The following is a 16,144-nucleotide window of genomic DNA, read 5'->3' as shown; positions in this document are numbered from 1 at the left end:
TCATAAAATTATGAATGAAAAGGGAGAGATCACAACTAACACCAAGGAAGTAGAAACAATCATCAGAAGTTATTACGAACAGTTATATGCCAATAAGCTTAGCAACCTAGATGAAATGGATGCATTCCTGGAAAAATATAAACTACCAAAATTGAACCAGGAAGAAATCGACAAACTGAATAGACCGATATCTAATAACGAGATTGAAGCAGTGATCAAAAATCTCCCAAAAAACAAGAGCCCAGGACCTGACGGATTCCCTGGGGAATTCTACCAAACCTTCCAAGAAGAAATAACACCTATTCTCCTGAAGCTGTTTCAAAAAATTGAAGCAGAAGGAAAACTTCCAGACTCTTTCTATGAAGCCAGCATTACCCTGATCCCCAAACCAGGCAAGGACCCTACCAAAAAGGAGAATTTCAGACCAATATCACTGATGAATATGGATGCTAAGATTCTCAACAAGATCCTAGCCAACAGGATCCAACAACACATTAAAAAGATTATCCACCATGATCAGGTGGGATTCATCCCTGGGCTACAAGGATGGTTCAACATTCGTAAATCAATCAATGTGATACAACAAATTAATATGAGAAGAGAGAAGAACCACATGGTCCTCTCAATTGATGCAGAAAAAGCATTTGACAAAATCCAACATCCGTTCCTGATGAAAACGCTTCAAAGTATAGGGATAGAGGGAACATTCCTGAACCTCATCAAATCTATCTATGAAAGACCCACAGCAAATATCATCCTCAATGGGAAAAAGCTTGCAGCCTTCCCGTTGAGATCAGGAACAAGACAAGGATGCCCACTTTCACCACTCTTATTCAACATAGTATTAGAAGTCCTAGCAACAGCAATCAGACAACAGAGAGAAATAAAAGGTATCCAAATTGGTAATGAAGAAGTCAAACTCTCTCTCTTCGCAGATGACATGATTCTTTATATGGAAAACCCAAAAGACTCCACCCCCAAACTACTAGAACTCATACAGCAATTCAGCAGCGTGGCAGGATACAAAGTCAATGTGCAGAAATCAGTAGCTTTCTTATACACTAACAATGAAAATACAGAAAGGGAAATTAGAGAATCGATTCCATTTACTATAGCACCAAGAACCATAAGATACCTGGGAATAAACCTAACTAAAGAGGTAAAGGATCTATACTTGAGGAACTATAGAACACTCATGAAAGAAATTGAAGAAGACACAAAAAGATGGAAGACCATTCCATGCTCTTGGATCGGAAGAATAAACATTGTTAAAATGTCTATACTGCCTAGAGCAATCTATACTTTTAATGCCATTCCGATCAAAATTCCACCGGCATTCTTCAAAGAGCTGGAGCAAATAATCCTAAAATTTGTATGGAATCAGAAGAGACCCCGAATCGCTAAGGAAATGTTGAAAAACAAAAATAAAGCTGGCGGCATCACCTTACCTGATTTCAAGCTTTATTACAAAGCTGTGATCACCAAGACAGCATGGTACTGGCATAAAAACAGACACATAGACCAGTGGAACAGAGTAGAGAGCCCTGATATGGACCCTCAACTTTATGGTCAATTAATCTTCGACAAAACAGGAAAAAATATACAGTGGAAAAAAGACAGTCTCTTCAATAAATGGTGCTGGGAAAACTGGACAGCCATATGTAGAAGAATGAAACTCGACCATTCTCTTACACCGTACACAAAGATCAACTCAAAATGGATAAAAGACCTCAACTTGAGACAGGAATCTATCAGAATCTTAGAGGAAAACATAGGCAGTAATCTCTTCGATATCAGCCACAGCAACTTCTTTCAAGATACGTCTCCAAAGGCAAAGGAAACAAAAGCGAAAATAAACTTCTGGGACTTCATCAAAATCAAAAGCTTCTGCACAGCAAAGGAAACAGTCAAAAAAACAAAGAGGCAACCCACGGAATGGGAGAAGATATTTGCAAATGACAGTACAGACAAAAGGTTGATATCCAGGATCTATAATGAACTCCTCAAACTCAACCCACACGAAACAGACAAACACATCAAAAAATGGGCAGAAGATATGAACAGACACTTCTCCAATCAAGAAATACAAATGGCTATCAGGCACATGAAAAAATGCTCATCATCATTAGCCCTCAGGGAGATTCAAATTAAAACCACATTGAGATATCACCTTACACCAGTTAGAATGGCCAAAATTAACAAAACAGGAAACAACATGTGTTGGAGAGGATGTGGAGAAAGGGGAACCCTCTTCCACTGTTGGTGGGAATGCAAGTTGGTGCAGCCTCTTTGGAGAACAGTGTGGAGATTCCTCAAGAAATTAAAAATAGAGCTTCCCTACGACCCTGCAATTGCACTCCTGGGTATTTACCCCAAAGATACAGATGTCGTGAAAAGAAGGGCCATCTGTACCCCAATGTTTATAGCAGCAATGGCCACAGTCGCCAAACTATGGAAAGAACCAAGATGCCCTTCAACGGATGAATGGATAAGGAAGATGTGGTCCATATACACTATGGAGTATTATGCCTCCATCAGAAAGGACGAATATCCAACTTTTGTAGCAACATGGACGGGACTGGAAGAGATTATGCTGAGTGAAATCAGTCAAGCAGAGAGAGCCAATTATCATATGGTTTCACTCATTTGTGGAGCATAACCAATAGCATGGAGGACAAGGGGCGTTAGAGAGGAGTAGGGAATTTGGGTAAATTGGAAGGGGAGGTGAACCATGAGAGACTATGGACTCTGAAAAACAGTCTGAGGGGTTTGAAGTGGCGGGGGGGTGGGAGGTTGGGGTACCAGGTGGTGGGTATTATAGAGGGCACAGCTTGCATGGAGCACTGGGTGTGGTGAAAAAATAATGAATACTGTTTTTCTGAAAATAAATAAATTGGAAAAAAAAATATCAACACCAGTTTTCATTCAACGAGAACAAAGTATCCTATGGAACAGAAAAGACCCTGAGTGGCCAAAGCAATCTTGAAAAAGAAGAACAAAACTGGAGGTACCAAAATTCCAGATTTCAGATATACTACAACACGGTAGTCATCAAAACAATACAGCCTGGCACAAAAATGAACACACAGATCAATGAACAGAACAGACAACCCAGAAATAACCCCATTCTTGTATGGCCAATTCATTCATGACAATGGAAATCAGAAATTCACAATGGGGAAAAGATCTATCTCTTCAACCAATGATGTGGAAAAACTGGACAGCCACTCACAAACAATGAAATCACACTACTTAATTATACCAAGCACAAGAAAGACTCAGAATGGACTAAAGACTTCCATGTGAGACCTGAAGCCATAAAATTCCTGAAAGAACATAGGCTGTCATTTCTTTAACATCAACCATGGAAACAGTTTTCTAGGAAGGCCTCCTCTGGCAAGGGACACAAAAGCAAAATTAAAACACTGGCATTACAATGAAATCTAAACTTGTACTCAGTGAAGAAAACTACCAATAAAACACAAAGAGAACATATGGAATGTGAGAAGATGCTCGCAAATGATGTGTCTAATAAGAAGTTAATATCCGACTTCATCAAAATCAAAAGCTTCTACACAGCAAAGGTAACAGTCAAAAAAACAAAGAGGCAACCCACAGAATGGGAGAAGATATTTGCAAATGACAGTACAGACAAAAGGTTGATATCCAGGATCTATAATGAACTCCTCAAACTCAACCCACACGAAACAGACAAACACATCGAAAAATGGGCAGAGGATATGAACAGACACTTCTCCAATCAAGAAATACAAATGGCTATCAGACACATGAAAAAATGCTCATCATCATTAGCCCTCAGGGAGATTCAAACTAAAACCACATTGAGATATCACCTTACACCAGTTAGAATGGCCAAAATTAACAAAACAGGAAACAACATGTGTTGGAGAGGATGTGGAGAAAGGGGAACCCTCTTACACTGTTGGTGGGAATGCAAGTTGGTGCAGCCTCTTTGGAGAACAGTGTGGAGATTCCTCAAGAAATTAAAAATAGAGCTTCCCCACGACCCTGCCATTGCACTCCTGGGTATTTACCCCAAAGATACAGATGTCGTGAAAAGAAGGGCCATCTGTACCCCAATGTTTATAGCAGCCATGGCCACAGTCGCCAAACTATGGAAAGAACCAAGATGCCCTTCCATGGATGAATGGATAAGGAAGATGTGGTCCATATACACTATGGAGTATTATGCCTCCATCAGCAAGGACGAATATCCAACTTTTGTAGCAACATGGACGGGACTGGAAGAGATTATGCTGAGTGAAATCAGTCAAGCAGAGAGAGTCAATTATCATATGGTTTCACTCATTTGTGGACTATAACCAATAGCATGGAGGACAAGGGGCGTTAGAGAGTAGTCGGGAATTTGGGTAAATCGGAAGGGGAGGTGAACCATGAGAGACTATGGAGTCTGAAAAACAGTCTGAGGGGTTTGAAATGGTGGGGGGGTGGGAGGTTGGGGTACCAGGTGGTGGGTATTATAGAGGGCATGGCTTGCATGGAGCACTGGGTGTGGTGATAAAATAATGAATACTGTTTTTCTGAAAATAAATAAATTGGGAAAAATTAAATAAATAAATAAATAAATATATTATCAAAAAAAAATTTAAAAAAAGAAACAAAACAAGCAACCAAGAGAGAAAGAGAAAGAGACAAGTTGGAACTATTGACTTCTCTTGTAATATTGCATCAAGAAGATTATATTATATATTAAAACTGTTTTGGCCCACATTTTTGTAAATGATAAATGCTACATTAACAATGAAATAAAAAAAAAAGAAGTTAATATCCAAAATATATAATGGACTTATAAAATGCGACACCAAACAACAACAACAACAATAACAAACCCAAATGATTCAATCTGATACAACTGAAAAGCAAATGGAGAGCATGAAAAGACAGTTCTGTATAAGTAAATAAAGATGGGCAGTGGACACATGAAAGGGTGCTTACTATCACGAACCATGGGAGAAATTCAAAGCAAAGTAACAATGAGATAGCATCTCTCCCATGCCATAGTGGGTAGAAGAAAAATCATAAGAAAGAACAAGTATTGAGTACTAGAACAAAGGGTACCCTCATGCATTGTTGGTGAGAATCCAAACTGGTGGAGCCACTGTGGAAAACACGATGTGGGTTCCTCACAAAATTTATAAATACCATAGGAACCAGTAATCTACCTGAGGTCAGTGAAAATGTTCATTTGAGAAGAGAGACACATCCCTACTTCAAATGAAGCATTACTACCACAGCCAAGATAGGGAAGCAATCCAAGTATCCATGCATATATTCATGGATAAATACTCAGGCATAAAAAATGTATGCGATCTTGCCATTTGCAACAACATGAATAGATCTAGAAGATATAATGCTAACTGAAAGAAGTCATTCAGAGAGAGACAAATGTGATTTCACTCATATCTAGAATTGAATAAACAAAGAAAAAAGATGAATCAAAACAGACTCTTCAATACAGAGAACAGGTTGACAGAGGAGAGGTGGGAATGGAGATGGGTGACAAAGGTGAAGGGGATTCAGAGGACATTGATGGTGATGGGCACAAGAGTCATGTACAATGGATGAATTATTATACCCCACACCTGACACTAATAGAACACTTTGGTACTGAGATGTGAATAAAAACATTTCAAAAAGAATACTGGCACAGCAACAGATTTGTTGATTTCATTATCTTGGAATGAAAATGTGATATATCAAGTTTCTGAAATCATTATTAAGTTGGGAAAACGGCAGTGTGGTCATAAAGTTGCTCCTATCCAGATATATAATTGAGTAACTATAGCAGGTCTATGTGATATATGCTGTTACTTCTCCCCTCAAAATGATTAAGCCCCCTTGCATCTTCTTCAGCAAATTACCTTAATCCCACATGTAAAAGTTCTCTGTGTATGAATTCAAATGTGCAAATCTTAAACCTGTATACCTAGGAAATATCTCTTCTCAAAATCAGCGAATGAGGCAATGGCCTTGGGTCTAAAATATACCTATATTAACCACACATATACAAATAAACTATCAAATGAAATACACTAAGATGGAATGAAATCATATTGATACAGATACACTCTTTTTTTATATGACTAGTCAATGTGGGAAGAAACTTTCACCTGTGTGGGAAAAGTTAATCATAATCTACAGCAACAAATGCTGCTGTTATAGAAAGCTGCATTCTCCTTAGACGGCCTATCTTCTTTCTTACAATAAGCCACAGGAAGGAGCCTTGACAGTATTAAGACTTAGGAAGATATATGAATATAATATGTGAATTAGAAAATAAGAAAAACATAAAAGTGAAGAAATTGGAAATGTGTGAGTCAGTGGACACTAGCATCATTTTTTTTAAAGATTTTATTTATTTATTTGACAGAGAGAGATCACAAGTAGGCATGGAGGCAGGCAGAGAGAGAGAAGGAAGCAGGCTCCCTGCCGAGCAGAGAGCCCGATGCGGGACTCGATCCCAGGACCCTGAGACCATGACCCGAGCTGAAGGCAGCGACTTAACCCACTGAGCCACCCAGGCACCCTAGCATCATTTTTAACATACGAAACAATACCATCACGTTTTTTCTTCTGAAAGAGATTTAAAAACTCTGCTTAGTACCATCTTCTCCATATTTAGAGCTCGTCTTCCTAATTTCTTTTATTATTGTTTAAAGATTTTATTTATTTGTCAGAAGGAGAGAGAGCACAAGCAGACAGAGTGGCAGGCAGAGCAGGCAGGGGGAGAAGCAAGCTCCCTGCTGAGCAATGAGCCTGATGTGGGAGGCAATCCCAGGACCCTGGGATCATGAGCCAAGCAGACAGCAGCCGCTTAACTGACTGAGGCACCCAGGCATCCCAATTATTCTTTTTAAAAGATTTATTTATTTTCTTATTTTAGAGAGTGATATCGATGACCAAATGATGGAGAATCAAGAAGCTGAGCAGAAGAGAGACAAACAACTACTGGACCACAAGAGGAGAACTGGAGAGAGAAGTGATACCATAAGAGGAAACAATATTAGAATAATTGGGATCCCAGATGAAGGGAGGGCAGAAGGTATATTGGAGCAAATTATAGTACAGAATTTCCCTAATATGTGAAAGGGAACAAGCCAAAAACCAAGGAGGCTCAGAGAACACCCCTCAAAATCAATAAAATAGAGGTCCACCCCCGTCATCTAACAGGAAATCTTGCAAGTCTTACTGACAAAGAGAAAAATCCTGAGAGCAAGAGGACTGTAACATACAATGGTAGAAATATTAGATTGACAGGAGACTTATCCACAGACACCTGGCAGGCCAGAAAGGACTAGCATGATATATTCATAGCACTACACTAGAAAAATATGCAGCCAAAAATACTATATCCAGCTAGGTTGTCATTGAAAATAGAAGGAGAGATAAAAAGCTTCCAGGATGAACAAAAATTAAAAGAATTGATAAACACCAAATCATCCCTACAGCAAATACTGAAAGGCGTCCTCAAAGCAAAGATAGGGCCTAAAAGTAAGAGACCAGAAAAGAACAGAGACAGTGTACAGTGACAGTCACCTTACAGCAATACAACAGCACGAAATTCATATCTTTCAATAGTTAGCCTGAATGTAAATGGACTAAATTCCCCAGTGAAAACACACAGGGTACCAGAATGGATTAAAAACAAACAAACAAACAAGATCCATGATATGCTTATTACAAGAAACTCATTTTAGACCCAAAGACACATCCAGATTTAAAGTGAGGGGGTAGAAAACAATTTACCATGCTAATGGACATCATAAGAAAGCTGGGTGGCGATTCTTACATCAGATCACATAGATTTTAAGCCAAAGACTATAATAAGACATGAGAAGGACACAATATGATTCGTAAAGGGTCTATCCAACAAGAAGATCTAACCATTTTAAATATTTATGCCCATAACATGATAGCAGCCAATTAGATAAACCAATTAATAACAAAATCAAAGAAACACATCAACAATAATACAATAATACTAGGGGGCTTTAACAACCCCCTCACTGAAATGGACACATCATCTAAACAAAAGATTAACAAGGAAATAGAGGCTTTAAGTGACACACGGGACCAGATGGACATCCCCGATATATTCAGAACATTCCATCCCAAAGCAGCAGAATACACTTTCTTCCCTAGTACACATGGAACATTCTCCAAAATGAAACACATCCTGGGTCACAAATCACATCTCCACTGGTACCAAAAGTGTGGGATCATTCCCTGCATATTATCAGACCACAAAGCTCTGAAGCTAGAACTCAATCACAAAAGGAAAGTTGGAAGGAACTCAAATACATGGAGGCTAAAGAGCATCCTACTAAAGAGTGAATGGGTCAACCAAGAAAGTGAAGAAGAACTGAGAAAATTCATGGAAACAAATGAAAATGGAAACAAAACTGTTCAAAATCTTTGGGACACAGCACAAGCAGCCCTGAGAGGAAACGGTAGAGCCATACAAGCCTTTCTCAAGAAACAAGAAAGGTCTCAAACACACAATCCAACCCTACACCTAAAGGACCTGGAGAAAGAAGAGCAAAGAAAGCCTAAACCCAGCAGGAGAAGAGAAATCATAAAGATCAGAGTAGGAACCAGTGAAATAGACACCAAAGGAACAGTAGAACCAATTAACAAAACTGGGAGGTGGTTCTTTGAAAGAATTAGTAAGATTGATAAACTCCTGGCCAGAATAATCAAAAAGAAAAGAGAAAGAACCCACATTAATAAAATCACGAATGAAGGAGGAGAGATCACAACCAACACCAAGGATATACAAACAATTATAAGAACATATTATGAGCAAATATACACCAGCAAATCTGACAATCTGGCAGAAATGGATGCATTCTGAGAGATGTACCAACTACCAAAACGGAACCAGGAAGAAATAGAAAACCCAAACAGACCCATAACCAGTCAGGAGATTGAAGCATCCATCAAAAATCTCCCAAAAAACAAGAGCCCAGGGCCAGATGGCTTCCCAAGGAAATCCTACAAAGCATTGAAAGAAGTATTAACACCTATTCTCCTGAAACTGTTCCAAATAATAGAATGGAAGGAAAACTTCCAGACTCATTTTGTAAGACCAACATTACCTTGATCCCAAAACCAAACAAGGATTCCATCAAAAAGGAGAATTACAGGCCAATATCCTTGATGATTACAGATGCAAATAATCTTGCCAAAATACTAGCCAATTGGCTTCAACAGTACATTAAAAGGATTATTCACCACGACCAAGTGGGATTTATTCCTGGGCTGCAAGGATGGTTCCACATCAGCAAATCAATCAATGTGATACAATACACTAATAAAAGAAAGAACAAGAACCACATGATTCTGTCAATAGATGCTGAAAAAGTTCTCAACAAAGTACAGCATCCTTTCTTGATCAAAACTCTTCACAATGGGGGCGCCTGGGTGGCTCAGTGGGTTAAGCCGCTGCCTTCGGCTCGGGTCATGATATCGGGGTACTGGGATCGAGTCCCGCATCGGGCTCTCTGCTCAGCGGGGATCCTGCTTCCTACTCTCTCTCTCTGCCTGCCTCTCTGCCTACTTGTGATCTCTCTCTGTCAAATAAATAAATAAAATCTTAAAAAAAAAAAAAACTCTTCACAATGTAGGGATAGAGGGTACATACCGCAATACCATCAAAGCCATCTATGAAAAACCCACAGTAAATATCATTCTCATTAGGGAAAAACCGAGTTTTTCCCCTAAGGTCAGGAACACAGCTATTCAACACTATTGAGCCCCATTCAACAGCTATCCCCACTGCTATTCCACATAGTGCTAGAAGTCCTAGCTTTGGCAATCAGACAACACAAAGAGATAAAAACCATCTGAATAGGAAAAGAAATCCAACTCCCACTCTTTGCCATGACACTTTGTGGAAAAAGCCAAAAGACTCCACTCCAAAACTGTTAGAACTCATACAGGAATTCAGTCAAGTGTCAGGATGTAAAATCAATGCTCACAAATCATTTGCATTTCTATACACCCACAGCAAGACAGAAGAGAGAGAAATGAAGGAGCAAACCTATTTATAATTGCACCCAAAGCCATAGGATACCTACAAATAAACCTACCCGAAGACGCAAAGAACCTATACTCAGAAAACTATAAAGTACTCATGAAAGAAGCTGAGGAAGATACAAAGAAATGGAAAGACATTCCATGCTCATGGACTGGAAGAAAAAAATATTGTGAAAAAATGCATGCTACCCTAAGCAATCTACACATTTAATGCAATCCTTATCAAAATACCATCCATTTTTTAAATGAAATGGAACAAATACTCCTAAAATTTATATGGAACCAGAAAAGACTCCGAAGAGCCAGAAGAATGGTGAAAAAGAAAACTAAACTTGGTGGCATCCCAATTCCAGACTTCAAGCTCTATTACAAAGCTGTCATCATCAAGACAGTATGGTACAAACACAAAAACAGACACATAGATCAATAGAACAGAAGACAGAGCCCAGAACTAGACCCTCAACACTATGGTCAACGCATCTTCAACAAAGCAGGATAGAATGTCCAATGGGAAAAAAGACAGTCTCTTCTACAAATGGAAATTGGACAGCCACATACAGAAAAATGAAACTGGACCATTTCCTTACACCACACACAAAAATAGACTCAAAATGGATGAAAGACCTCAATGTGAGACAGGAACTCATCAAAATCATTAAGGAGAACATGGGCAGCACCCTCTTCGACCTCAGCCACAGCAACTTCTTCTTAGAAACATCGCCAAAGGCAAGGGAGGCAAGGGTGAAAATGAACTATTGGAACTTCATCAAGATCCAAAGCTGGTGGACAGCACAGCAAGTGTCAACAGAACCAAAAGACTACTGACAGAATGGGAGAAGATATTCGCAAATGACATATCAGATAAAGGGTTAGTATCCAAAGTCTATGAAGAACTTATCAAACTCAACACCCAAAGAGCAAATAATCCAATCAAGAAATGGGCAGAAGACATAAACAGACATTTCTGCAAAGACGACATCCAGATGGCCAACAGACACATGAAAAAAAAAAAATCAGCATCAGGGAAATACAAATCATAACCACAATGAGATACCACCTCACACCAGTCAGAATGGCTAAAATGAACAAGTCAGGACATGACAGATGTTGGCGAGGATGCAGAGAAAGGGGAAACCTCCTACACTGCTGCTGGGAATGCAAGCTGGTGCAGCGACTCTGGAAAACAGCATGCAGGTTCTCAAAAAGCTGAAAATAGAGCTACCCTATGACCCAGCAATCGCACTACTGGGTATTTACCCTACAGATACAGATGTAGCGATCTGAAGGGGCACATGCACCTGAATGTTTGTAGCAGCAATGTTCACAATAGCCAAACCATAGAAAAAACGTAGGATGTCCATCAACAGATGAAGGGATAAAGAAGATGTGGAATATATATATATATATATATATATACAATGGAATACTATGCAGCCATCAAAAGAAACCCAATCTTGCCATTTGCAATGATGTGGATGGAACTAGAGGGTGTAATGCTGAGTGAAATCGGTCAATCAGAGAAAGGCGATTATCATATGATCTCTCTGATATGAGGAATTTGAACAAGGCAGGGCAGGAGGTCTGGGGGTAGGGAAGAAAATAATGAAACAAGATGGGTTCGGGAGGGAGACAAACCATAAGAGACTCTTCATCTCACAAAACACTGAGGGTTCCTGGGGGTGGGGGGTAGGGAAAAGGTGGTTGTGATATGGACGCTGGGGAAGGTATGGGCAATGGTGTGTGCTGTGAAATGTGTAATCCTGATGATTCACAGACCTGTATGCCTGGGGAAAATAATACATGATATATTAATGAAAATAAGTTTTAAAAAAAAATTTTTAATGATCCCTCTGCATGCACATTGACAAATAAATGGCCTGACTTAACCAGAAATAATGTAGAACTTCAATGGCCATGATGGGGAAGTTTTGATCATCCCAACCTTAATTTTCTCAAAGCTGAATTGGACAACCATGGCTCTAAAATGGGATGCCTATTTCAATCAGTATTTTGAAGCTTCCAAATGCTATCAAAATTAAAAATGCATCTCTCTGTATACAATTTATAAACTAAATGAGATAATCATAAACGAGAGAGATAAAACAGCTTTTGAGTCCTCTTCTTCCCTTCTCTCACCTTCTTTGTCTACACAGGGGAGGCAACAAGCTTGTGCTCAGGCCACACCATCAGGCCCCATCTGGCACCATCTCCCTCTGCTCTCTGCGCCCTCTCATCTCCCCTGATCCTACCCTCTTATCCCTTCACTAACCCTGCTTTTTCCTCTGAAGCTCCCTCTGCTCCCTCCTTTCCCAAACCTGTTGAAATCGGCCCCTTTGGAGTTAAGTCTTCTGAGGATCTAAAGAGACTCCAGATGTCCAAGTTGTCTCTTTTTCTTTCTCTTACTACAGTTGACACCCAATATTACATTCGTTCGTTTCAGGCTCCCAAATACTGATTTTTTAAGTTTAAATATTTAAATGTTATGCTATGTTCACAAGTAGACCTACCATCTATGCCATCACATTACAAGGATTACTGACTGTATTCCTTACGCTCTGCTTTATATTCCTGGGACTTACTCATTTCACGGCTGGAGGCCTACATCTCCCTCTTCCCTTGGCCCATTTTGCCCACCACATGACAGGAAGTGGGCTGCGGGCTCTCCTTTGTTACAATATGTAAATGACTGGCATCTCTGCTTCCCTCCTGACAGAAGAAAGCATCCACCTGAGAAAACGTGTGGCCTTAAAAGGGACATAACATCTCCGAAGAAAAACTGCAGTTTGCTCAAACTCACCATAGGTATTTAGGTCGCCTGATCTCAGAACAAGGACCACATCTGGATCCAAGTAGTCTCAAGGCATCCTCAATTTCTCCTTTCCAAGACTAACCGGCTACTGATAACAGTGGATTCCAAACTTCTCAGCCACTACAGGCTTTACTAAAAACTGACAAATCTAACTCTATTCATCAGAAAGAGGGGGACGACACAGCCTTTGAAACCTAAAACAGAAGTCGACCAACAGCCCCTTCCCTCGGGCTTCCTCATTATCAACTTCCTTTTCCCTCTCTCTGTGTGACGGGGAAGGGAATGCCCTTGGAGTGCTCACCCCAGAACACAGGGAGCACCATCACCCCGTAGGCTATTGGCGTCAACAGGTAGATGCCGTGGCTGGGGGATACGCCCCCGACCTCAGAGCCATCCCTGCCCCTGCCCTCTGGGATGAGGCCACTGAAGAACCCGTCACAGCATCCCCTTTCACCATCCCCATGCCCCATGTAGTAGAAGCCCTTCTGAATTTGCCTCACACTCAGCATTTTCCAGCCGGTCCCCTCACCTCCTATGAAATCCTCCTGCTGTGCTCGCTTCGGCAGCACATATACTAAAATTGAAATCCTCCTGCTTACCACTCCAACAGAACTCTTTCTCGTTCCAAAAGCCTCAACCCTGCCACCCTTCTCCCCTCCTTCACAGATGAAACCCCTCACAGCCGCTTCGCCCTGACAGATCACCTGCTGACTCCCTGTGACAACTTGCAGCAAACTGCTCTAAGCAGTGCAGACTTTCCATGCTCTCCTGATGGTTCTTCTTTAAAGGAGGAGAATGACAAATAGTATGACGGGTATGCTACTGCAACTCCCGTTGAACACACGGAGGCAGCACCTTTCCCTCCTGCTGCTTCAGGCCAGCAGGATGAGTTACACGCCCTTACTCCAGCTTCTACTTTAGCCAGCAGCACGACCACAAACATGGATGCGGATACTCGGTATGTGCTTTGGGTAGCTCGCTCATGGATCTGGAATATTATGGAAGCAATGCGGTTTCCTTCCCTACAAGGGGGATGAGATGGAAAATGGTGCCCATGTCCAAAACGCATCAGATGCCACACTTCTGCCTGCAGATCTGGCCATTAGTAAGGTCCCAGGATATTCTGCACTTGGATCCCGGGAGGCCAAAGGAAACCCCCTCGCTGATATTTCTGTCAAAAAAAGTTTCTCAAAAGGAGACCAACATCCAGACCTCTGTCACGTTCAGGAGGGATGTCCTACCAACTGAGAAGTTGGAATAATTGACGAGTCATGCCCAACAATGGGGCCCAGACAAGGAGAAACCATGTTGCAATTCTAATGACACCTGGATAAAAAGAGATAATTTAGGCTTGGAGCAAAGAACAATCTGGCCCTGTCCAACATTCTAAAATTCCCACTCCTGACAACTGTGCCAGCAGTAAGCCATTGCTCTGCTGACAACTTGAGAGCATTCATGAACCACTATCGATGGGGAAATGTCACAAAGCCTGCCAAAATGGCATACCTTGCTTGTCCCACTTGTCCAAAACACAACCCTGGGAAACAAGTCCATACCACCCCTGGGCATTTTATACCACTCGATGAACCATCAGACATTTGGCAACGGGATTTCATGCAAATTCCTCATCTCATGGATATAAGTAGGTGTTAGTCAATGTGCCTATGTCTTCTCACTGGACAAAAGCTTTCCCTTGGAGAAAGCTTCTGCAGCTAAATCTTGTTAGAAAAAAATTAGAAAAAAATTACCCCTCCCAGGGAAACCATCTTGAACTATACACAGTGACCAGAAAACCTATTCTACCATGCAGGCGTTTCACCAATTTGTGATGATTCGCTCGATTTACAACAATTTCATTGTACATTACTGTCCTCTATCTTCAAGTTAGTCACACAATGTCTCCAATACTGGGGACTCACCTGGCAAAATCAGCACAGACTTCCCAACTACCTGGGTCAAAGGGATTGCTGTCACTCCTAAATCTCAGCCCACCCCTTTTTGGAAATCAGTCTCTCCCCCTGGGAGATAGTCACTGGACACCATGCATTCGAGCACTGCCTCTTTGGACCCACAGTTGGAAAAGGGGACGTATTTCAATAAAGCAAAGATCGAGTTGCCTCTGTTCAACCTAATCACGCTGCAGTAGAGCAGACTTTTCCCAGTGCACTCCCAAGGACACGTACTGTGACCGTCACACCTTGCAACCTGGAGATTCTGTTGGGAAAGACACCTCCACAAAGATTCTCTCCAACCTCCCCCGAGAGGCCCCTCTCCAATACTGCTAACCAAACCTTGCACTGCCAAACCCCAGGGAATGGATGCTTGGGTCCCCAGGACACCTTTCAAGAAGGCACCAAAGCCTGACTTGACCTGTACATCATCTGGTCACAAGAAGGTTATTACTGCACCAACTGAAATACAAAACATATGGGGAGACCCCTTTCCCCACATGTCCAGACAAGGCCTCCATTCCTCTCCTCACTACTGCTCCTTCTCCATATTCTGTGCAAAGAATATGCCACTTTCTGCATCTCCCAGTCTCTTCCAAAAGGAGGAAACTTCTTTGGATTATCACCTTTCCAGAAAACACTCACTTTGATCTTGTGAGCATTTCTAGAAGTTTAGAAGGTTCAGAATTCAAAACTCATTCCTATACCTCTACTACTAACTGAATCCTGATTCGAATCCAAATGCATGGCTTCTAAAGTTACAACATAGCAGATCACTTTTGATAACACACAGAGTTCTAAACAGTTCTTTTGAAAAAACAATACTGTTTGGAAATGTCCTGGAAGTATTCCTATTCTTGCAACAAGTTCTCGAATGAATGCTTCACGTTTTTCAGTGTACTCTATGTCCCCAAACGTGCTCCCTGATTGCAGTCCGTGCGCTCTCCCAGTATTTCACTCTTTTGCTCGTAGTCACTTGTGGAGGACACTTCCAGGAGACATACAGGACTCTGAGTTGGCCTTCATAGGGAGAAAACCTTCCTCCTTCAGCCCAAACAAGTGCCAAGAAATATTTTCAGCTGGCTCCTTTCATATATAGGGTCCTGGTTTAGAATCAACATATGGTTTGGAATTGTCACCTTGCTTTGGTTCTGCACTTGCTGTCTCTCAAATCCCAAGAACCAGTGACGGGGATGCGGGCTCACTGATCTCAATCTTCAGCAGATACAGACTTCACATGGGGAGCTGGTGAGACTTTCTCCCTTCTAACCCTCCCTGCTCCTCAGGGGTCACCTGAGTAGTTTAC

General features: G+C 41.2%; 1 protein-coding gene across 3 annotated transcripts in view; it reads right to left on the bottom strand.

The window, feature by feature from the left end:
* The window catches only part of LOC122895870 (transport and Golgi organization protein 1 homolog), a 99,776-nt gene that overhangs the window by 65,778 nt on the left and 17,854 nt on the right, over window positions 1-16,144 (bottom strand). The window lies entirely within an intron of this gene.

Source organism: Neovison vison, chromosome 14 (assembly GCF_020171115.1).
Source record: "Neovison vison isolate M4711 chromosome 14, ASM_NN_V1, whole genome shotgun sequence".
In the NCBI taxonomy this organism is placed as follows: domain Eukaryota; kingdom Metazoa; phylum Chordata; class Mammalia; order Carnivora; family Mustelidae; genus Neogale; species Neogale vison.
The sequence above is the reverse complement of the archived record's forward strand: the minus strand, read 5'-3'. Positions and strand labels throughout refer to the sequence as shown.